Raw genomic sequence first — 25,667 nt, forward strand, 5'->3', positions numbered from 1 at the left:
TAGAAGTAGCCAAATGATGGATTGCTCAGTCGGAACACTGAAAGTCGGTTGGAAGGAAATATACAATTTGGCGTTCTTAATTTCAAACCCAGGACTCAGTTCATTGCCCTTACAATTAGACTCTGGTATTATATACTTGACTTTTGAGGTTAGCATTTAACACATTAAAAAAAGCAATACATGGGTAAGGATTCTTTTTCTGTCATATGACAGAAACCCAACTGGTTTAGGCCACAGGTCTAATTCTGCATACATAAAGGGACACTGCTGGATTCAGGGAGCTTCTCTCCCTCCAGTGCCTGATTCTGGCAAATGAAAGGAACTGTTTCTACATGTGCTTTTTTATAAAGTTTGCTTTGAAAGTCAATGTTGGACAATTCGTTCATTGTTCTTGGCCATGTCTATCCTTCTTCTGAAGCACTGAATGCCTCAGCTTCAGTGTTTGGAACAAGAATTTCTGCAAATAAAAAAGACATCTGGTAATATTTCAGAAACATTATGTTATTACACTAATTTTTAACAGACTCTCTGCTGATTTGCAAGCCCAAATGGAACAAAAATGTTTTGCCAGCAGCAATTAGTATTATTCATAACATATGTGTAATTTCAGTGACTTCAATATATATTCATAGTATTTATGTGTATTTGAAATACTAACTCCTGGGGCACCTAGCTGGCCCGATTGGTGGAGCATGCAACTCTTGATCTTAGGAGATGTGAGTTCGAGCCCCATGCTGGGCATAGAGATTACTTAAAAAATAAAGTATTAACAAAAATACTAAATATCTCTTATTTAAGGTTGAATTTATCTTAATTTTTCTTTGGAGCATATCAAGTAACTGTCAACTTCAAGAGTTTTTAATCGTAATAGATTCTTGACAGATCTATATAAGCCTATATGAATAATAAAACTGAATTTTGAGGAGACATGGTAAGGTAGAAACTTCTGAGTTGAAATGTACATATCAAGGATTCTTTGACTTAGTTCCTACTTTTCTTTGCAGTGTCTGTTCCAAAGGCACAGTCAGCCCCCATCTTCCTACAATACCGTCCTCTGCCCCACCCCACCACGACACACAGAAAGACCAAGAACTGAAAATACCCTTAAAAGTAAGCTATAGCATATCTGGTTCCAGCTTCTGGGAATATTTTCTATTATTCAAGAAAAATGGGGCTGAAGTGACTATCGACACTATCTATTTTGCCATCTGGAACTTAAACCCATCATCAGCCCTTTCTCACTGTCTGCCTTTTCTGATTAGGGTCGTTATGCCCCTACATAAGCATGTTGCTCTCCCCTCCTATGTCCACCTGTGTCATTAATCCTTGTTTTTATGCATTGATTTAGATACTGAAACTTCTAGAGAACAGGACAAGAAATGAGCATTTGGGTATAGGGAGGTGACATAGAGTTTTGCTTTGTATTATTGGAGATATAGTCTCAATATGTACAAAGGCTTTATTGGAAGGGAGGCCAAAACAAAAGTAATTCCAATACTTTGATGGTCCACAATATCAAAGAATCAAATAGCAGAAATAGGAAGTGATTAATGATTTCACTAAAATCCAGAAGAGACATAATAGAAGAATATCTCTAAGCCCTGGAAATTGAGTTAAATGCTGTGTACATCAATATGCCTTCTAACTATAATAAGCTGTACTAAAGCTAAACCACAATCCTAGTGTACTGGCAAACATAGATGTATCTTTCTTCATTCCATGAGGAGTAAAATGAAAAACAAGAACAGACCTCAATGATAGCTGGGGTATTGCTCAACATGCAAAACTATTTCAGAATAAAAGTAATGTTATGTGACCATTATAACTCAGAGGAACAGAAATATCATTAAATGATTAACCCTTAAGCTAGAAAAAGATTTAGAAAAAAAAAAAAGTCTACAATAACATTTATAAAGCTATGACATCTATAAAACAGGAACAGAAAGCTATAAAAAGAGAACAAGTTGTACAGAAAAGATCAGATGAACTTAAAAGTCAACAGTTCGAGATGAAGATGAAGCTGGATGGGAAGAGAAAAGATTACATAACAATTAAAAATACAGAGCAGACTAAAATCTATATTGGAAAAAGAGCAGAATGTCGATTTAAAATCAATAATGGGGGGCACCTGGGTGGCTCAATAGGTTAAGGTCTGACTTCAGTTCAGGTCATGACCTCATGGTCCATGAGTTTGAGTCCCTCATCAGGCTCTGTACTGACAGCTCAGAGCCTGGATCGTGCTTTGGATTCTGTGTTTCCCTCTCTCTCTGCCCCTCCCCTGCTCATGCTCTGTTTCTCCCTCTCTCTCTCAAAAGTGAATTAAAACAGTAAAAAAATGTTTAAAATCAATAATGGGAATGGTAATATGAAGGCAAATTTAATAAATTTTTTCCCATAATGCAGAGGCAAAAATTAAAGAGTTTTAAATATTGTGAAAAGAGTGTTGATAGAGGACATACAGTGAAGAGAAAGGCTTTAAAATGTAGATATTTAAGTGAGGAATAAATAGTTGAATAGAAGTGATAGTAAAAGATATCACTGAAAAAATACTTCTCAGCATACAGATTAAAAGGGCTCATTATGTTTGAGGAAAAGTTGACAAAATTCCAAATCATGGAAAGATGTTTCATTATATAGATAAATAAAATTATCATAAGCATTCAGACATGAAATATAAAGGCACATAAAAGACTACAAATCAGCAAAGTATAATGCCAGAAGGTAGTAAAGCATTGTATACAGAGTATTGAGACAAGAACTTCATAAGTCACAAATTCTTTTTAAATGTTTATTTATTTATTTTGATGGGGGGCAGAGAAAGAGGGAGAGAGAATCCCAAGTAGGTTCCACACTCAGCATAGACCCTGATGTGGGACTCAGTCCTACGACTGCAAGATCATGACCTGAGACAATTATCAAGAGCTGGACGCTTAACTGACTGAGCCACTCAGGCACTCCTCATAAGTCAAGAATTTTAAATGTGAATTAGGTTGGTGGTCAAGTAAAAGAGATATAAACATATTCCAAGGTACGCAAAGTCTCAGAAAATGTCACCCTATTATCTTTTGTATCAGTTACTGATTGATGCTTAATAAATCACCCTAAAACTTAGAGCTTTAAAGCCTCAAACATTTATTATTTCTTATAAGTTTACAGCTCAGGTGGGTAGTTTGGTAGAGCTGGACTTATCTCTGTTGGTTTTGGTTAGCCTTGCTAGTGCATCTGCAGTCAGTTGATGAGTTGGTAGAGGGTTAGGATAGCCTCACACACAGGTCTGATTATTGGCTGGCCATCAGGTGAGACAGCTGTGGTGAAGGAACCACATACATTTCATCATTTAGCAGGCTACTCCTGGCTTATTCAGCTGGTGGTTTCAGAGTTCCAAGAGTGGAAGAACACAAGACTTTCTGAGGAGGCCTCAGCTCAGATTGATTCAACATTACTTTCACCATATTGATTTAGTCAGAGTAAGTCATAAGGCCACAAGAATTGGGAAATAGACCACCTCTTTAAAAAAAATTTTTTTTAATGTTTATTTTTGAGAGAGAAAGACAGAGCATGAGCAGGGAAGGGGCAGAGAGAACGGTAGACAGAGAATCTGAAGCAGGCTGCAGGCTCTGAGCTGTCAGCAACAGAGCCTGATATGGGGCTTGAACTCACAAGCCATGAAATCATGACCTGAGCCGAAGTCAGGTTCTCAACCAACTGAGCCACCCAGGCACCCCAGGAAATAGACCACTTCTTAATGGGAGAACCTGCAAAAGCATATTACAGAAGACATGGATACAGGGAGGGAGGGGGTGGAAAATTAAGGGTGTATTTGCAATCAATCCAACATATCTTAAAAGAGTTGAAGAAGTGCTGACTCACTCTAAGAAATTAAGAATGGGGAAACTGATATAAAAAACTGTCAGTGAGCACTGAAATCAGTTAAAACAACATTAAGCATAAATGAATACTAGAAGTATGCTTACAAAACTGGGTAAAATATAAAAATCATTCTTAGAAAGTTTATAGGGGTGCCTGGGCGGCTCCGTCAGTTAGCGTCTGACTTCCACTCAGGTCATGATCTTGGGGTTCGTGGGTTCGAGCCCCACATCTGGCTTTGTGCTAACAGCTCAGAGCCTGGAGCCTGCTTCGAATCTGTGTCTCCCTCTCTTTCTCTGCCACTTCCCTGCTCACTCTCTCTCTTTCTCTCTTAAAAATAAATAAACATTAAAAGAGAGAGTGAGAATATATACTGTTAAAGATTTAAGTTCTGTACTATCCTTTAAAAATTGCTTTTAGAAACATAACTTTCATGGATTACTGTGGACAGTAAAGAGAAGAGAACTAAAACTCAAGACAAAGGAGTATAAAAGCTAGCAGGAGACAAGTTAATATGATAGACAATCATCTTATTCCTTAGTCCTATGGACTTCAACCATCTCAGAAACAATTCTAGAACATTTATGTCTTTATGTACCTGAGAACCCCTTTCTCTAACCTTTCACCTTTGTACCAGTGAAAAATGGCATGGTTGGTATACATCAGGTCTAGTTTGGTCCAGGCAAGTCCTCAATCACAGATGTGGCATTGCTCAGTATGCAGGTAGCTCTCAGTGGTTTTGACTGGCTCTCCATAGGGAACAATAATGGCAGGCTGGTAATTGAGGATGACTTTAAAGTTAGTGGGGCACCAACCTATATTGATGCATGCTTCAGTTGGTCTTGATGTGACAAAGGCAGCAGAGACATTATTGAGATTTAGATAACCCAGCACAAAAGATAGCAGAAAGAATGTTTACATTTAACCAACAGAATGAATATCTTATCTGTACTCTGCTATAGTCAATCATTTATGATATAATTGGCCCATGATTGTGACTGTGGCATATATGGCCAGAGGGAAGTAGGCAAGGGGATTGATTTGGAATTCTGTCAGTCCAATATTCAGGGTATTATCAAATTTGAGGAAATAAGTGAAAGAATAAAAAAATCTTGCTACCTTGTTTGGGCCTTCTAAAAAAGCAGAGGCAGAGTTAGGATTGAAAATACTAACTATTTGGGAAACACAAGCCATGGGTAGTGAGATTGAGAAAAAGTGAAATGAAGCAAGGAGAAAAAGCAAAGCAAAGCAGTGGTTATAGCTTCACAAAGAGTAAGAGGAGACTTGGCAGGTCATGGAGCATGAGTGTTTACTTGGCACACAGGTATTATCTGAAAGGCAGGAAAAGACAAGCTGAATCTTGGATAGTCCTTGGAGGGGAGAAAGGAGGGGGAATTTATCTGCCCAACATCCTCTCATTCCCTGTTTCCCATTGGTCAAGATTCATCATGCTCTACGTAAACATTCAGAAAACTTAGATACCATACCTATGGCATGTCATTTCATCTGAGTCCAGAAATAGATCACATGACATGAATAAGCTAAAGGAGGCAGGCAGCACCTTTGCAAGAAGGGAAACAGAGGAGTCAGGAGTGCTTACAAGGTTTTATCCATTCATGTGGTAGGATTAATGTCATGTGGGCATTCAGTACTGAGGTTTCAGTTATTCTTGTAGATAACCTTCTGATCTACTGTGGCAGCACTAACAGTGTATTCTAGGGTGGTGATGATGATGAAGAGATAGGGCTTGACTATATCTTTGGGAACCTGAGGGACTAAAAAATAGAAAATTCCTGGTTTGACTTTTCATTATCAATATGATTATTAGAACTAGACCTATCATTCAAACTGGAAAACCAATAAGCTTTGTAGACCTGTACCCTGGCTGAGAGGTTTTGAGCCCAGTCACGAATAGTATCAATCATTTTGTCACCAGTAGTGCAGTGTCCACAGGTCTGCTTTCTGCCCCATCTTCCTTGCTGGTGGTCAGATGTTATAGATGGAAAGGCTTCTAGGTCTACTATGTTTTCACTGATAACCATGAGGCTTTTGAGTTACAATCTTGCACTGGCAGGCAGTATTTTCCTGATAGGGCCACCCTTTCCTGGTTCTTCATAAAGCAGGTATAGATATTAAAACATAAATCCCTAAGTATATACCAAATCCATTTGTTTATCTGAGTCACTAGCTTCAACTCCTATTCAATAAAGTAGGTTCTTTATTTCTGGCCACAGACAATTTTCTTTTCCTGCTTTTAAGTTGAGCTATGTAGAATAAACTTAAAAAAAAAATCTGGCTATTGTAATTATTGAGAGTAAGGTGTGTAGTCGTGGTGAGTTTTCTTTCATTTGCTTAGTCTGCATCTTCACCTGAAGTCTCCCGATGCATTCTAAATTCTATCCTTTGAAATACAACCTTTACCTTCAATTGAATTCTCATGTATACAGGGTGTGTTCCTGAAATCTCTCTTTTCTCTTACCAGTGGGCTTCCCTATTCTCTTTTTTTTTTTAATTTTTTTTGTGTTTATTTATTTTTGAGAGAGAGACAGAGTGCAAGCAGGGTAGGGGCAGAGAGAGAGGGAGACACAGAATCTGAAGCAGCTCCAGGCTCTGAGCTGTCAGCACAGAGCCTGACGTGGGGCTCGAACTCTCGAACTGTGAGATCATGACCTGAGCTAAAGTCAAAAGCTTAACCCACTGAGTCACCCTGGTGCCCCAGGGCTTCCCTATTCTTATGCCATTGCTCTACCATTTTACCATAGCTTTAAAGGAAATTTTGATGTTCTGTAGGGTAATTCACCACTTGTTGTTTTTCACATTTTAAAAAACGTTCTATATGTTCTTGCTCATATTCTTAGGAGTCAGCTGTTGAGTTCAATGATCAGTGTCAACTAATTAGGGAGAAGTTAAGGGATGCTCTTGGAGGAGTTCATTCAGAGGATGTGACCACCAGTTGACCCTCAAGCAGGACCTGGGCAATTGGACACTCCTTACTCCCTCCCCTGCTCTTGGAATGTGTGTTCTACCCACCCTTCCCAATGCTAGGAGCTGTTTCAAGAACATAACCTTGAGAGAGCAAGGTGTTATTGAGACCATCTGGGCTGAATACATGGTTGAACCCATGTATTTAAGGCCTTTATATAAACTTTTAAGTCTGGTGGGTAGATGTGGAGATTTACTGATCTTGTGGCTACTCAAGACAAGCTTTATATGTAAGTTCCCTTACTTTTTAAATCTGCCGCCTACTAATGTGGAGTGGTCTGCCTCTTAGTCTTCCCTTGCCCTCTGTGTATAGGGGACAATTTGTGACTCAAAAAACACTCTGTCTTTCTGTTTATTCAAATTTTCTTCTATATTCTCCAGTGGGGTTGTATAGTTTATTTCTCTAAGGTTTTGCACATTTGTGTTAGCATTATTCCTAATTAGTTTATGGCCTTTGTTGATACAGTAAATTGAATCTTTTTAAAAAAATTATATTTGTGATCTATATGTGTATATATATTATATGTATATGGGTTATAGGAAATCTGTTGATTTTTTTTTAATTTTTTTTTTAACATTTATTTATTTTTGAGACAGAGAGAGACAGAGCATGAACGGGGGAGGGTCAGAGAGAGAGGGAGACACAGAATCTGAAACAGGCTCCAGGTTCTGAGCTGTCAGCACAGAGCCCGACGCGGGGCTTGAACTCACAAACCACGAGATCATGACCTGAGCAGAAGTCGGACGCTTAACCAACTGAGCCACCCAGGCGCCCCAAAATCTGTTGATTTTTATTGTTGATTTTATCTGGCTACTGTACTGACTTTAAAAGTTTTCCATTTGATTTACCTGGTTTCCTCAGGTATAAGATTATCTTCAAAGATTGCAGTTTCATTGTTTTTTTACCTGATTAATTTAACTTTTATTTATTGATTCTTCCTTGGACCTGCATTGTAATGCTAATAATAGTACTAATGGGTCTTCTTATCTCGTTCCTGACTTAGTGGAGATAGTTTTAGTATTCTACAACTAAGTATAAGGTTTATGTAAGTTTCTTGTTAATGGCCTTTATTAAATTTAGTTTCTTCAATTGCTAGCTTATTGTTAGATTATCCTTATCATTAGGAAGTGTGTGGAATTTTATTAAATTCTTTTTTATTTTTGGCATTTGTTGTCAAGATGTTTTGATTGTTTACAATTTTTTATTTAATAGATTTCCTAATGATAAACAATTCTTAACATTCTTAAGATAAATGCTATTTGGTTGTAATATAGTACTATTCTTTTAATTCTCTTTAGAATTTGATTTGTTAAAGTCTTCTCTAGAAATTTTGTTTCTCTATTTATAATGAAATATTTTTCTTCTGTTTTGATATCAGGATTATGGTGGCATGGAATCTTACACTGAAGAAGATAAAGCAAAGGAAATGCACTCCATTTAGACAATACATATTATAAAATAAGAAAACAAAATCTGAAGGCATAATACTGATTATCTGAATATAAAGAACACACACTATATATGTGTATATATGTATATGTATTTATTTTTATATGTATATGTAGCTAAGTATATGTATACATATATTTATTAATATAAAATATACATAATATATAATATATATTTCATTATATATAAAGTTATGTGTTATGATGGAGCATGTGCTCAGAAAAAATATATAGTCATATTTGTTCCTTTAGCAAAACAAACACAAAAGAAACAGAATGATAATAAATATGAATTCAGAAGTTAAGAAATTATAAAACAAAAATTTGCAGCATTGGTAAGTAAACTAGAGTTAGTTCTCAGAAGAAGAAAATCATAAAATAGAAACATCAATGCCTAGTTGAATTAAGAAAGACACACAAAAAGAATTTAAGAGTGCTGTGACACCATAAATGGGTGATTTTTAAAATGATAAAAAAGAGCCATGTATGGCCATAAATATGAAAATTGGATTAAAATGCATAATTTTCTGACAAATTGTAAATAATCAAAATCAAGGTGAAATTGATAAGCAAAAGAAATATTTTTACGAAAAACCTTTAAAGATTACCAAATAATTGATAACCAAAAAACTGTGGGTCTAGATGTTCTTACCACTTGAATTATTTCAAGCTTTGAAGACATTATATCAACTGTCATACAATGTAGAAAAAAATGAAAAACTCTCCAGTTCACTTTTAAATCTAGGAAAAAACCCTGGTAACAAATCCAGTCAAATGTAACAGAAAGGAAAAACAGAATAACATATACACGTATGTGCCACAAAACTAAATTCAGAAGTAAATTAAGAGTATAATGTACCAGGAACAAATAAGTTTTGGTTTGGAGATATAAGAATGTTTTGATTAAAAAATTAGAAATAAAGCATACTATGTTAATAAATCAAAGGAAGAAAATGGAATATTTCAAATTTCTGGTAGAAGAATTTTTAAATTATATTTTAAGCTTATTTATTTTGAGAGAGAGAGAAAGAGTGAGAGCATGAGCTGGGAGAGGCAGAGAGAGAGGGAGATAGAATCTCAGGCAGGTACCACGCTATCAGTGAAGAGCCTGAGGTGGGGCTCGAATCTGCGGGGCTTGAACGTATGGAAGTTTCACTGACTGAGCCACCCAGATGCCCCAGAAGAATTTTTTAAAAGATGATGATGAGTATCATTTTATCAAAAGGCTATGTTATACACTTAATGACAGACCAAAAGCATTTTCACTATAATCAGGAGTGAGCTAAGAATGTCTACTACTGATCACTTTTATTTAATGTTGCCCTAAAATTTCTAGGTATAGTTACAGGAAAAAATAGACTATTATTTTCAGGTGGTATTTTTTCTTAGACACAATACAAGATAACCTATTAAAAATCATTAGTAATAATAAAAAAATTAAGTGACTTAAAGAGAAGAAAATAGCTTTCATAAACAATTATCTACTAGAAAAAAATCAACCACAATGGAATAAAGATACCATTCAGAATAGCAATAAAAGCACAAATATATAAGATAATGAGTTATTGAGTGCATCTTATATAATGGAGTTATCATAATATAAACAGGATGTGTGAGGGAGCTGAGCCATATTTTTGAATGGGGCTCATTAATACTATCAATATCAGTTTTTCCCCAATTAATGTTTATGTTTAATACAATTTTAATAGAAACCTACGTTTTTTTCTTTTTGTTTTATATTTTTACAAACTTTTATTCAGACTCATTGGAAAGAAATAATTTTCATTCACATTTGCAAGATTATTGGAGATTGTAAGTTCATTGAACTTAGTAACAATTACTAATAGGTATTCTGTAAACTTTATACTGCTAGTGACACAGCAGCATGTCTTCTTTCTGCTCTTTACTTCCATAGAGATTATCTTATAGTCTTAAGAGCTAAGCATTTTAAGCACGAGTAGAGACAAAATATTCCCCATATCCAATTTGTAGCCTGAACTTCAGAAAACCAATTTAATTTAATTGTAGTTAATTAAAAAAAAAATTGAGGCATAAGTGACATATAGCATTGTTAGTTTCAGTTATACAACATAATGATTTGATATTTGCATAATGCAAATTATGCCTATATACTGCAAAATGCTCACTACAATAACACCTGATCACAGTTAACATCTGTCACCATACGTATTTACAAAATGTTTTTCTTATGTTGAGGACTTCTAAGATCTACTCTCGTAGCAATCTTCAAATATACAATACAGTATTATTAAATATAGTCACCATGTGTACATCACGTCCCCGTGACTTACTTGTTTTATAACTGGAAGTTTGTACCTTTTGACGCTGTTCACCCGTTCCTCCCATCTCTGGCAACCGCCAATCTGTTTTCTGGTATCTATGAGTTCATTTTTTTTTTTTTTTCTTTTTTAGATTCCACAATGTAAGTGAGATCATACAGTACCTGTCTTTCTCTGTCTGACTCTCTTTAGTTAGCATAATGCCCTCACGGTCCAATGTTGTGGCAAATGGCAAAATTCCATTCTTTTCTTGGCTGAATAATAATCCATTGTGAATATATACCACGTTTTCTTTATATGTATAATTCATCGATCAATAGTTAGGTTTCTTCCATTTCTTGCCTGTGGGAGATAATGCCACAATGATCATGAGGGTACATACATGTTTTCAAATTAGTGTTTTTGTTTTCTTCTGTGACCTCTATTTGATTCTCTTATATTTTCTATCTCTTAATTGAAGTTCTCACATGCTCATACATTCTTCCAAGCTTGATGAACATATTTATGACCATTACTTTGCACTCTTTTTCGGGTAAATTACTTATCTCTGTTTTATGAAGGTTTTTCTCTGAAGTTTTATCTTGTGTTTTTCATTTAGAATATATTCCTCTACTTCTTTACTTTGCTTCATTCTCTGTGTTGGTTTCTATGCATTAGATAAAGCATTCACCTCTCTCAGTCTTGAAGGAATGGCCTCGTGTAAAAGAGGAAAGTTATTGTTCCACCCCGCCCTTGCTTTTGGTTGTCTCTCAAACTTCTGTGATTGTCCAAGCAGTCTATTTTATTTTTCACGGCTTCCACTAGTTGGGGGTGTGCCAAGACCTCTCAGTGTCCCAAAGAGGTCAATCTCAGTACCTAGATTCAGGCTGATTGGAATCTAGACTCTAAAGAAGCAGCTTTTAAAATATGCAAATATATGCAGTGAAATGTATGCAGCCCTGTTGGTTGGCAAGCTAAGCCCCTCTAGCCACTAGTTCTAGGTGATCTAGAGGTGTTCCCTGGGTGCCAGTTGGAAAACCAGGGCTCCAGATGAGCGTGTGAGTTTCCTCTGGGAGCTACCGGCACTCTGGAGTGTGGTAGAGGGAGAGGGTGAAGATAGCACCTACCCACTGAGGTTCTGGAAAGTATGACAGTCAGCCTTTAGACGTTTGTTTAGTTAGGAGGCTGGCCCTCAGGCTGCAGCTATGTTGATAAGCAGATAGGCCTCTGGCACAGAATGAGCTCCTGGCTCTGTTGCCTCTGGCTGTGCCCTGGAGGCGGTGGTCGTTTAAGGATTCTTTCTCCGTTGGTTACAGTCCTGTGGGACCCGCCAGCGTAAGCCCCACCCTGGCCACCACAGCCAGGTTCTGTAGAGGTGTCCTCTGGTGGCAGCCACAAAAGCTGGACACCAGACACGAAGCCCGGACACCACACATGCGCACAAGTTCCCCCTCAAGGTGCGCCTGGTGCTGCGTCTCTGCGGCGGGAGTGCGCCAAGATGGCGCCCGCCGGCGGGAGTCCTGCGCAGGGTGAGTGTGGAGATGGTGCCTACCAGCAACGTGGCGGGGGGGGGGGGGAAGCCCACGGTTAAAAATAAAAAATAAAATAAATAAAAAAGATGGTGACCACAAGCTGAAGAAAGGCAGAGGGACAGCGAAGGAGGGCGCCTGCCAGTCTCGGTCCTCGTAGAGCCCCACCGTGGCCCCGGATGTGCGTCAGCCCCGTGGGCCGCCTCTCAGGCTGAGGCTCCAAGATGAACAAAGGAGCCTGGCCCCCACAAAGTCACGCCTCAGTGGGCTGCTGCCTGGGCCCTGGGGCAGGTGAGTCCCAGCGAGCCCCGTAAGCGCCCTTTCTCAGATCCTTACATGCTGTGGGGCTTGTGGCGGAGCCCGCTCATTTTCAAAAAGATATTGTGGGATCATCTCTCAGGTGCAGGTCTTAAAAGTTGGGGGGTGCCCTATGCGGGGTTCAAACCCTTAGTTCCTCAGGGAGAGGCCCTGGGTTTTGAGTTTCATCCTGTGAAGTCACTGCACTGGGCATGGGATTTATGGCGAGATCGTGTCCCAGCTGCTCCTGCCTGCTAACAAGCGGACCGTCTTGTCTTTTGTTTGATGTGATACATGGAGTCACTCAGCCAGTGTCCAGGGTTTATTTTTTTCAGGGGAAGATACTCCACATGTAGCTGCTGATTTCGTGTGTTTATGGGAGGAGGTGAGTTTAGGATGCTCTTAAGTCGCCACCTTGAACCACAACCCAAAACCTACTTTTAAAAAACTTTCACCGGGGCACCTGGGTGGCTCAGTCGGTTAAGCATCTGACTTCAGCTCAGGTCACGATCTCACAGTTTGCCAGTTCGAGCCCCGCGTCGGGCCCTGTGCTGACGGCTCAGAGCCTGGAGCCTGCTTCTGATTCTGTGTCTCCCTCTCTCTCTGCCCCTACCCTGCTCATGCTCGCTCTCTCTCTCTCTCTCTCTCTCTCTCTCTCAAAACTAAATAAATATTAAAATAAAAAAAAAAACTTGCAGCAATATGATTCTAACATCCTTCTGAATGAATAAAAACGTGGGAATGGATAATAAAATTTCGAAAAGAGGGAGCATGGAGAAAATACTGAACTAGACATTGAATATTATTATAAAGCCATAATAATTAAAAATAGGCTGCTACAGGTGCTGAGAGTTATGGCATCTAATATATAACTGTAAATAAGCAAATATATATTTGTTTATGTATTATTTATATACAACAAATATTTGTGTGTAAATATATAAAAGGTGCTTTACAAAGGAAGGGGCACTCAGATCATATTAAGGGCCTAGCACAATGTACAATAAATGGGAGCTGAGGATAAAATGAAGCAAAACAGGGGTAGAGGCAATGACCAATATGTCACCACAGAGAAGGGCATGCGGTTTCAGGAAGCCCACCCTGGAAAGGTGAGTATAGAACCTGTATGTAATATTAGCACAGAGTTGACAGGTCCACGGTTCTAAGTAGAACAGTTGGTCCACACTCAGGAGAGGAGGTGTCAGAATTCAGGACTCTAGACCAGGGCTTGGGAATAGTAAGTGAACAGTCAGAGCAGAAACTGAGCCATGGAAGGACTGGTATTAGGGACTAGACCTTGTTTCTCATTGCTCTTTGACAAATTCATCAGTATAGTTTCAAGAATCCCTAGTTTAAATCTCTGTTCTGCTATTTACTAGTGATAAAATGGGTTAAGTTACTCAACCACTCTGAACTTTGATTTTCTTATGCTTAAGGTGAAAATAATACTTGCTCCACAGAACTGTGAGGATTAAAAATTTTTTTATAAAGTAAATAATGTATTTTATTATGTGTGTGTGTGTGTGTGTGTGTGTGTGTGTGTGTGTGTATAGTTCTTAGAAAATTCCTGGCAAATAGTTCTATATAAATATTAGTTAATAATATTCATTATCATCATCATCATTATCATCATCATCATCATCATCATCATCATTAAGCTCCTTCTATGGGGCAGGTATGGAAACAATGGAGATGTAGTCCTGAGGTTCTCGCAATCCAGTGTGGGAAGATGGAAAGATGGATACTTTCAATTCATGTAAAAATACTGTAAAGTTAGCAGTTTGTGTAAGCCCCAATGCCTGCCTGTTTTGGAGGTGACTTTTTATTTAAATTACACTTAATCAATTTCTCATTTATTCCTACAAAGTAAAAGATAAATCAACAAAGAGATTGACATGAACATAGTTTGTTTTCCAGGGTCAAGATTATGGTATACCAGTTGTTTCCCATTCTTTTCACTTGTCATTGCAGCAAAATGTGTTCTCCTGTTATTAGTCACTTTTGGTAAGCATCCTTTCATATAAAATATTTATTGAGTTAGAAATACAACAATTATACCTTTATTTTGTAAAATTTAAATTATTTTAACTTTTTGACTTTACAAACGGTGATGTCATCAATATGACACATAAAGCCATTTTCAATTTTCTTATAATAGATTTCCAGGGGTGGAATTACCACACCTAATTACATTAATATTTCTAAGACTCTTGATATGTATTCTCAAATTATTTTTCAGAATGATTATATTGTAGCATCTGAAAGTGCTTATATCACCTCAACATGGTTTCTAGATCTTTCTATGAAAGATGGCATAAAAAATTACCATTATTAAAAGCATCATTGGAATATGTACATATGTGCATAAGTGTTCTTAAGTGTCTGTTTGTTACTGATTATGTAAAAGGAGCTTGGCAGAGGGAGTCTGGTAGATGCAAGTTTTCTGTGTGACTTGATTTTGATTTCTTTTGTATCTTTTTTTTGTTTTCCTTCTCTACCATATAGACTTCTGATACTTTCTTTCTGTTAAGATGGGTTGTTCAGGGACTTTGAAACATTTTTTTTTTTTTCATCTGAAAGTGACCTATATACAAGGATCACTTCGTAAGAAACATATGAATGAAACAGCTGTAGGCAGTGTGTAACATGTGAGAAATGATAGGCTGGGTTCTCTGCTCTGTTGGCCTTTAGGCCTATGTATGCTGTTCCCTCTTCTGGGATTAGTCTCCCCTCCCCCACTTAGTCTGGTGAACTAGAAACTTCAGGGAAACCTTTTATGCTGACTGTCTCTATGGTGCGCTGAACTTCACCTCCCCATTTGGACATTTTCACACAATCCAAATGGAAAATATTGGCACAAATTGTGTGGCACAAATGCTAAAATTGTAGCTGGTTTCCGGAGAAACCAATGAGGACTCAGACAACCTCTCAGGAGCCCGTTTTTCTGTGTGTATCCATGCCAGGCTTCCACTGTGCTGTCCATGCTCTCCAGTATTTTCCTTTTGTGGAGATAAGCTGGGCCACATTCCACCTTATATTCTCTCTCACTTGGTCAGGAAGAGAGAGCTTCCTCCTCTCTGACAGCTCAAACCAACGTTTGGGAACTATATCATATTAGTTTTGATTTGTTTTCCTTTTTGATCATGATCCCAGTCTAGAACTTACCCCTAAATAGAGAGGAGCAAAGTGAGCTGATTGGCTTGGCATTAGGAATAGATGCCAGACAAAAATCAAGGGCTGTTCCAAAAGTAGTGTGCCTGGCAACCACGTATGATAACTCATATAGCTCTGCATTCTAAACATCAGTCTTCCCAGTAAACTATAAGCACTGGTAGAGCGTATGACATTTTCAAATAAATTGTAAAAATTTATAAAGATCTTACAAAAGGCTTTTTTCCCCCCCAACAAAAACTGGTAACTCAGCTGGTAACTTGATCTATATTGTAGCCTGTAAATGCAGGCTTCCCTTCCTTGGCAATGTTTGTATTCAGGAAGGCCATCTCCCTCCCCAGTGACTTTTATTTTCTTCTGGGCTCTGGGCATGAAAGTATTGAATCACCATCAGTCAGCATTTGACAGCCTCCTTCAACATTCTAGATACTGAAGATACTGCTCAGAGCTGTGAGTGAGCCTCCCAACATGCAACATCCATGTATCAAGCAAATGTTAGGATTCTGTAGAGCCTATATTGCGAGTATGAGAGGTTAAATAATTCCACAGCCAATAAAAAGATTAGTCATTTTTATGATATAAAAGGGAATATACAATATCATTGAATATGATATTAAAAATTATAATTTTTAATTATAATTAAATTATATAATTTTATAATTATATATTATAATTCTATAAATATATAAATATATATAATTATATAAAATTATATAATTTTAATTATAATTAAATGCCCCCTCTTTGCATTGAGGGGGCAAAGAAGCACCGATGATAGGAACGAAGAGAGACCAGAGTTTAGGCAAAATTTGTATATTTCCCCCCCAGAATTTGGAGCCTGGTATGATCCAACCAATTCCTTTAGCTTTGTAGGCCATGTTATTGACCTCTTTGATGTTTTCCCTGCTGGCACGTAGGATGTTACCATAGTGTTGGGAGGGACCTGTGCTCCTTTTCCTGAGCCAGTTCCTTCCCAGTTAGAATGGCTGTCCCTGCTACATGGAAGGATCATGTAGGAGTTGCTAAGCACTAAAAGTCATATCTGCACACTGACTGGCCAGTATGTCTGGCATAGAAGTATAGGGGAGAATAAAAATCTCCATTCCAGATACTCAGGATAAAATGGTGTACACATTTTCAGAAAGCTGTGGGGAGAAGATATTTCCCTTGGACTTGGAAGGAGAATAGAGATCTTTGAAACTCAGAAAAGAGTAGGCAGGTGTGCCCTGCTTGTGTGTAGTTTGTGGGAGTCAGGACTGCAGTCGTGGGGAGCCTCCTTATTGCCACACCCTGAAACAGCTGGATCTGAAGGGGTCACCCTGGCTGGGACCGTACTCAAATCTTCTGTAACCAGAGTGGGTCTCCCTGCATCTTGTTACTACCTGGACCCAGAACTACTCTGGCAACTGTGTGTATGTGTCTGTGTTTCCCCTGATGACAGAGATTGAATTCTTTTTCCTATAGTGCCATTTTGGGTATAGATGAGAGCTCAGAGTTGCAGTGAACTTGTGTTCATAAACTCTTTGTCAGACCAGCACTTTTGTTTTTGTTAGAAAACAACAAAAACACCCCAGTGGTAACATTGATGTTTATTATAGAAAATTATAGGTAAAGACAAAAAGCTAAAAAATAAAAATGACTTTGAATCCACCAGTCAGAGGTAATCATTCTCTGTAGATTGATAGAGATTCATTCTCTCTCCATCCTCCTTCTCTGTCTCTGCCTTTCCTTCTCTCTTTCCCTCAATCCCAAGAGTAGGATGATTACAGACGTACAAATTTTTTTAACCTGAGTTTTACACATGCACATACACTTGAATATACACACATTATATTTTATGAAAGTGTTTTTAAGTCATTAAATATGTTTTCATAATATTTTTAGTGAATGAAATATATTCTACAACTTAACAACACCCCTGTTGCTGGACATTGTTATTATTTCCATTGTTTTGTTGTTACAAACAACACTCTGATAAGAAATGTATGAATCTTTGTGGACATTTATTACTTAATATTTAAGATTATTTCACAAACTTTAGAATTTATAGGCCAGTAATGTTCCTCATGATTTCTGGAAGTTTGTCGACCTCAGCTTCAGAATAAATTCCTTTGAGTAAATTACTAAAAGTGGGAATTGTCACTTCAGAGGGGATCCAAATGATAAGGCTTTTCATGCTACTCCACAGGACCCCTGCCACTTTTCTCCTTGCAGGATTGTGAATGGTAATTCTAGGATTCAGTGGTCAGGTTCTCTTGTGGGTAACAAACTGTAGCAATGCTCTTCAACTCTAGATGGTGATGTTGCATTATGTTAAAAAAAAAGCCTGCTCTGCACATGCAAGGAATGGATAAAGACGGTTTTCACAATTGCATATGGATCTACTAAGACAAGAGAGATAACAGTGGGGAAGTGGCTATATAACTTTTGTCTGTAACACATTATCTGGATTATTTATCCAAAGCCAAGATGCCACACGTTCTTTCTTGGCATTAGCTCTTTGTGACATGTCTCTGAGGAAAGGGGTAAATAATTTACAAGGATGAGGTTGCACACCATGCAGCTTAAAAAAATGAAAATATAGGGGCGCCTGGGTGGCTCAGTCGGTTGAGCGTCCAACTTCGGCTCAGGTCATGATCTCGCGGTCCGTGGGTTCACGCCCCGCGTCGGGCTCTGTGCTGACAGCTCAGAGCCTGGAGCCTGTTTCGGATTCTGTGTCCCCCTCTCTCTCTGACCCTCCCCCATTCATGCTCTGTCTCTCTCTGTCTCAAAAATAAATAAATGTTAAAAAATTAAAAAAAAGAAAAATGAAAATATACTCCCATCCACTAAGTTGTTGTTTTAATGCTCACTCCAGCACACTTTCTCTCTATTTCTCAGGGCATCTTGGCTGTGGACCACCTCACTTCTCCTCCTTATGCCCAACTGTGACTCTCCAGTAGATTATCTGTCTTTGGCTTCTTCTTCATTTGCAGGCATAAAAATGCTCCTTTTTCTGAGGAAAGGAATGGTGGTGTGCCGTGTGAGTCACTCACTCACTTCCCTCTCTCTCTCTCTCTCTCTCTCTCTCTGTCCTGCAGAAACAGAACTTGAATTTTAATACAAGAGTTTCTGGATGGTTGACCATCCATCTTCCAGGACAGCCTGAGGCCTCTTTACAGTCATTGAAGAAAATGCTTTGGATGGGAGAGATATGTAGGAACCTCGTCGCTCTTTGGGATGACATGCTGTCCTTGGTCTAGTACTTGTTCTTATGCTAGTCCTTTTCACTTAGTAAACTCCTCTGCATCTTCCAAGAAATGACTCTACTCAAATATCTCATCCTCTGTACAGCTTCTCTTGGTCCCTCTAGTAGCTACCCTTCTCTTGGTCCCAGAGATAGCTACCTCCTTTGTGCAGCCAAACACACACAGTCATTTTTCTTTCAGAAGTGTTTATTGACTGCTAACTACATTTGAGGTTCATAACAAACAAGACACACATGGTTTGTTTTTCAGAGCTCAGTAGTAAATGAAATATCACTTAATTATTAATAATACTTTGAAAAGTATCATAAAGGACAAGTACATTTCTCATAAAAATTACAAGTAAATTGGGGTGCCTGGGTTGCTCAGTCAGTTAAGCATCTGACTCTTGATATCAGTTTCATGAGTTCAAGCCCCGCATTGGGCTCTGAGCTGATGGCATGGAGCCTACTTGGGATTTTCTCTCTCTCTCTCTCTCTCTCTCTCTCTCTCTCTCTCTCTCTCCCCCTCTCCCTCTCCCTCTCCCTCTCCCTCTCCCTCTCCCTCTCCCTCTCCCTCTGCCCCTCCCCTATTGTGCTCTCTCTCTCTCTCTCTCTCTCTCTCTCAAAATAAATAAGTAAATAAATTACAAGTAAATTCTTACAGAATTTAAAACAATCTACTTTGGGAAGCCGAGGAAGACTAGGAGTTAGTTTGGTGAAGGGAGAAGGCTGAGGGAGCCAGGCAGGGAGGAAGCAGTGCACAGGTCCCTGGAGGGAGGGATATAATACACACAGGGAGCTGAGAGTGGGTCCAGGATGGCTTGTGCCCCGTGGAGAATGGCATGAGATCAGGCTGAAGAGGCTCTTCAGTGTCCTATAGTCCATGTTATGTACTTTGCATCTAAGAACGTTTGGAAATCTATATGAAAGATTCAGAAAATAATAATTGAGTCAAACTTGATTTAGAGAAGATCACTGGCAGATATTTGGAGAATGGTTCAGTGTATGACTGCTGGGAGACTAGTTGGGAAGCTATACAGTCTTCCAGGTGAAAGGTTTTGGTGATGGTGGAGATGAAGGGGATGGCTTTGAGAGAGATGTAGGGGTAGAAGAGCTAGGAGTTAGTAGCTAATTATATGGGAAATGAGGGAGAGAAAGTATCAAGGATGGTGTCCCAGTGTCTGGTTTCAACAAGTAGGTGAGTTTATGAAAACGTGGATAACTGAAAGACAAATGGATGTGGTTACAAGGTTATGAGGTCAGCTTTGAACAAGTGATATCTCTAATGTCTGGAAAATATCCAAGTAGTATTATCACATATATAGTTCTGGGATCCAGAAGAGAGTCAGGTAGTTCAGTGATCTTCAAAGTATGATCCCTAGACAGCAACATCACCTGGGAACTTATTAGAAAGTCTCCATTCTGGACCTATTGAATCAGAAACTCTGGGAGCGGGACACAGAAATTTGTTTTAGCAAGCTCCCCAGGTGATTCTGATTCATGCTGAAGTTTGAGAACTACTAGGGTATATCTCCAACATTTAGAAGTTTTGTAGAGGAGAATGAGTAAGCAAAGGATTCCCAAGGAATGATAAGAGTTGTAGCAAGAAAACTGAGGAAGTATGGAGTCACAGTAGCAAAATGAAGGAGAGGTCGGCTGTGTTGAATGTTCTCAGAAGCCAAAGTGAAGACTGAAATGAGTCCATTGGTTTAACAACATGAATCTTACTGATGATTGTAACTAGAATAATTATGAGGGAGTTGTAGGGCAAATAACCTGATGTATATGTGGGCTAAGGAACAAGTGGAAGATAACAAAAGTGGAGGTGGCACATTCCTCTTTGATAAACTTACCTTAGAACAGGATATGAAAGATGGGTGATAGTTGATGGGGAATGTGAGGTTGAGGTTTTTTTTTAAATTGTATTTTTAGCACATGTATGGAAAAGTGCATAAATCATAAGTATATGGCTCAGCTCTGACAAGTTGGTGACCAAACTCCATTGTTTTCAATCATTTCAATTTTTGAATTGAGATATAATTGACATGTAGCATTACATTTGTTTCAGGTGTACAACATAGATTCAATATTTGTATATATTGCAAAATGGCCAACACAGTAAGTGTAGATAACATTTATCATCATACCAAACTCAGTTTGTTTTTTTTTTTTATCATAAAAATGGAGAACAATGGGGAAATGAGAGCCTTTCCCTGGAGCACAGCTGAACTGTGTATACAACCACAGCAGCCCAAGCCTGCTCTCCACAGGAGGGTGTTCACCTGAGCCCTTTGCTGAGCGCTATCTGTCCTTCCTCTTGGGCATCCTGTAAAACTCAGGCAGCTTTGCGAGTTCAGCTCCAGGGATGGAGCTTAATTGGTTTAAATTTATCACAGTGATACCATCCCTCTTGACAATGATTGGTTCAGTACCGAGGCCTTGGCCAATCAGAGCAACTTTTACTGGTCAAGGGTTGGACAAGCAAACTAAGTTGATCCAATCGGATGGAAGGAAAGGCTTTAACTCACGGTTCAGGCGCTTGTGCCTCACTCCCTTTCACTGGATGGAGCAGGAAGTGTGTTGCTATTGTAGCTGCTTGTGGTCTTCTTTCAACTGTGGAGTAAACCAGCCTGAAGGCAAAGGAGGGCAGAGAAAGAGAACTGTAGAGAAATGGTGCTGAGCCCTAACTGTACTTTGCTCTCAGTCCTCCAAACCTGTGACTTTCCTGCTGTAGGAGGTAAGTGTGATTATAATTTTGGCCTGTTTGCCTCAGGTTTTCTGTTGTTTAGTGGTGAAGGTATCCAGAAACAGGTAGGTATCATTGCGCTCTTGAATACTGGATAAACTAAGACTCATAGAGGTGGAGTCGTTTGCTTTGGTCATACAGCTAGATATCTGAATCCAGATATGCTAGATATAGAAGCTCCTGTGCAGTAGATTCTAGCTGGTCTGTATTTACCAGGGGCACAGCAGAAAACAGATTGCATCATCGAGTAATTAAGCAGAGTTTAATAGGGAGGCCCTTTACAATGGTAAGAGAAGAATTAAATGAAACTAAAAAAAGGTTAAATGAAGCTCTCCAAGCCTCGCAGTAAACAAGAGTCATTTATATCCCTAGATTTAAAGGGGCAAGGGCAGAGTGAGGAGATGGGAGACAATTTGGGGAAACTGGGCAGAGCTGTAGCTCTGGACACAGGAGAGGAGTCACTCTCTGGAGTGAAGGACTTCAGTAGAGGATTGCAGCCATGACCCAGACTTGGCAAGACAGTGAGGGAGCCTGGGTGATAAATACTCTGATTGCTTTCTTTTTCCACTCTTCAGTCTCCTGTTGGCTCCCTTGAGAAATCACTGGGCAAAGGCCTCGGGTGACACAGTCCATAGAGCAAGGAATAGAGCAGTAAACGAGAGGAGAACAGACTTGGATGAACAAATGGGAAGTATTCCACACAAGGCACCTCTTACTCTTCCCCTCTCCCCAGTTTCTCAGATTCACCCAGTGTTGCAAATGGGTTAACCTGAGAGTGGACTCAAGATAGGCTTGCAGGATATTCAGTATAAAGTGTTTTTGGTTTTGTAATCAACACCCATGGAGGAAGGTCAGGGAGTAGAATTGGGTAGAGAGGAGACGAAATACAGCACAGTTCTGAAGAAGGCCTCAGCTAAACATGGGGTCCGGGTGGCCCTTCAGAATTCTCCCAGGTTTGGGGTAAGGGACCTGGGCCTTGAGTAGCCCTGTGATGATCAGTCATTGGATGCATACTCTGAGTATCCAAAAGTCACTGTCAACTTAGACCCTTTGTCCACAACCCTAACAGTGTTTGGATCTCTCTCAAGTATACAGTTTCTTGAATCAAGAGCCTGTGTCTCTTTGGGGAAGGATTGAGGGAATCATCATATACTTGCCATGGTATTGCTGGGTTCTGAGTCTGAAACGTAGCTCAGGTATAGAGACTGATAAAAGAATCATGACTTTTTGTTAGGGTGCCTGCTTTCAGACTTCTGACTAACCACCTTGGAGTTCTTTTGGATTTTATGTAGATTGAAAAGCATCCTTATTGACTGCCCATCTAGTTCAGCCCTGTGGAAGCTCTTATCTCTTAAGCAGACTATAACCCACACCTGGTCAGGCCTCCTTTTACTGACAGTGTGTCCTTGCCACTCTACAGTATTTTCATCCACCTGGCTTCTGGTTAAGTACTAGTATATGGCCTTGATTGTTTTTGGAGATTTACCATGCCGGTTGTTATCAGGTGTGAACCCACTTCTGCATCTCTTATGTGCACTGACTTACGTAGGAGAGCCAACAACCAAACTTCTTAGTGTTGTTTTTTCCCCTCTCACCAGACATTCCTCATTGCTTTGGTAAATGTTAAATCCTCTCACTCTCCTGTGAAGCAAAGTGATCTGATGGATTTTCTGGCTTTACATAGTATATCCCTGTGGATATCACTTCTCTACATCTTTTAACACCTTTTTCCATTGTCTGGCACAGTAATTCTGCTATTTCTGTTTCATTTAGTATGGGCCATCTTTTTCAGGCTTCTAGAGGCCTTCTTAGCTGTGTGTTTGTGCCACTTTCAAAGGTCTTTGTTAGAGCATTAATGCTGTATCATGAGAGAATAAACTTTTATTCAGATTAGTGTCTTATTGCTTGGGTCCAGCACACTCAGAATCTATTTTGTCTTTTCTGGGTGAACCATGCAGTTACTTTGAGGGTATTGTTTCTCCTAGCATGTCTCCAACTGAGTTGTGCTGTGATTTAACCATAGTTACTAGTCAAGTGTCCATATGGGAGAGTGGCCACTGAATGGGCACATATTCCTTTGTTAGGAGCAAAATCTTTGCATGATTTTCAAACAAAAGAAGAGGGTTAACCCTTCCCTGGGAGAATTAGGCCACTTCCTCAGGCTTAGAGAGTTGAGGCAGTCTGGTGATTCAAGTGCTTTGAGTCCGTCAACCTAGATGCCTGCACCCCATGTGTCAGAATCCTATTCTTTTCAAATCAGGACCCTAACTATGGCACAGCTGATCTTCCTTGGTTGGGAGTGTAATCTATGAAACTTTGTTCCTGGGTGGTGTCCACAGCTTTCTCTTCCTTCCTGCTGAGGAGATAAGAACCACTTTATTCACCACCAAGGAAATACTCCACTTTTAGTTGACTATTTTGTCTTTATCCAGAGCATCCACAGTTGATTAATAGCATTCTGGTTCCACTGTCCTAACAATTACTGCTTCCTCCGTTTCCCTCCATATTGAGCTAATGCATTCCCTTCTACCCGTTTTTGTTTACCACCTGTAAAAGTTTCAACAGTTGCCCTGTTGCCCTGTGCCAGCGGCTATTTGTGCTGTTTCTGTCATCAGAGGTGGGTCCTCATTGCCAGCAGGTGGATAGATGATCCAATTTGAAATTCTCATCTTGGCATTTGTTTTCTCTTGATACAAAATTTTGCCAGGTGGATTCCTGGGAAGCCAACTGTAAAATACAGAAGAGCATACAGGAGGCTTCATAAGGAATGTTCTTGATAATGCTCTTACAATCAGTTCTTAAGGAAGCAGAAAGGGAAGTCTCAATATGGAACGAATAAAGGCCTCTGCTGACCCCACAGGAACCTCTAAGGCTGACATGCCCCTTGTCCTAAGTTGTAATGTTAATCAGTCTTTGGCTTTGGGCTGCTGCAGAAGGTGGTTTGATTTTAGGTGAAGCGGTTTTATTCAGCCCATTAAAATCTCCAAAGAGTGTTGACTACTGCACTCACAGCAGCTGAGGAAGGAAATAAGTTCGTTATTTGTATTCAGCTTTCAGGTATAATCAGAATAGAACATTGTGGAAGTTTAAAGTGTGTGGTGTATTGATTTATATATTAAGTAGAAGTTTATACCCTTTTTTTAAATTGATGTATAGTTGACACAAAATATCCTATTTCAGGTATACATCATAGTTATTTGATGTTTTTATACACTATGGAATGATCACCATGATGTCTAGTTATCGTATGTCACCATACAAAGTTGTCACAATATTGACTCTATTCCCTATGCTATGCATTACATTCCCATGACTGACTGACTTTAAAACTGGAAGTTTGTACCTTTTAAATATCTTCACCTATTTTACCCCCACATCCCTCTGGTAAATGAGTTTGTTACCTATATCTGTGTCTGTTTCTGTTTTGTTAGTTTTGTACTTAGATTCCACATGTAAGTGAAATCTTATTTCACTTAGCATAATACCCTCTAGGTCATTTTTGTTTTGTCACAAATGGCGACATGTCATTCTTTATGACTGAATGATATTGCATTGTATATACCACATCTTTATTCAACTGTTGGACATAGGTTGCTTCCATATCTTGGCTCTGTAAATAATGCTTCCACAAATATAGGGGTGCATATGTCTGTTCACCTTGGTGTTTTCATTTTCTTTAATCACCCCAAAGTGAATTGATTGTATGGTAGTTCTGTTTTTAATTTTTTGAGGAACTTCCATACTATTTTCCATAGTGGTTGCACCAATTTACATTCCCACCAACAGTGAGGGTTCTCAGCATTTCATTCTTTTTTTTTTTTTTTTTTAAGTTTATTTATTTTGAGTGAGAGAGTGCAGGCATACATGCACGCATGGGTGAGGTGGGCACAGAGAGGGGCAGAGGGAATCCCCAGCAGGCTCCACACTGTCAGCCCAGAGCCTAATGACACAGAGTTCAATCTCATGAACCATGAGATCATGATCTGAGCTGACACCAAGAGTCAGACACAACCAACTGAGCCACCCAGGTGCCCCCTCAGTGTTTCATTCTTGAAGGAGGATGTAGGTGGCCTGTCAGAGCATGCTTCACATTCAAATATGTCTAACTTTCAAGGGAAACA

The 25,667-nt window shown here is 39.1% G+C and overlaps 1 pseudogene; it reads left to right on the forward strand.

Moving 5' to 3' along the window:
* LOC109268180 (uncharacterized) overlaps positions 1 to 25,667 on the forward strand; it is a 112,322-nt pseudogene that overhangs the window by 23,819 nt on the left and 62,836 nt on the right.

This window comes from Panthera pardus, unplaced genomic scaffold, assembly GCF_024362965.1.
Source record: "Panthera pardus isolate Hobbes unplaced genomic scaffold, ASM2436296v1 HiC_scaffold_24, whole genome shotgun sequence".
In the NCBI taxonomy this organism is placed as follows: Eukaryota; Metazoa; Chordata; class Mammalia; order Carnivora; family Felidae; genus Panthera; species Panthera pardus.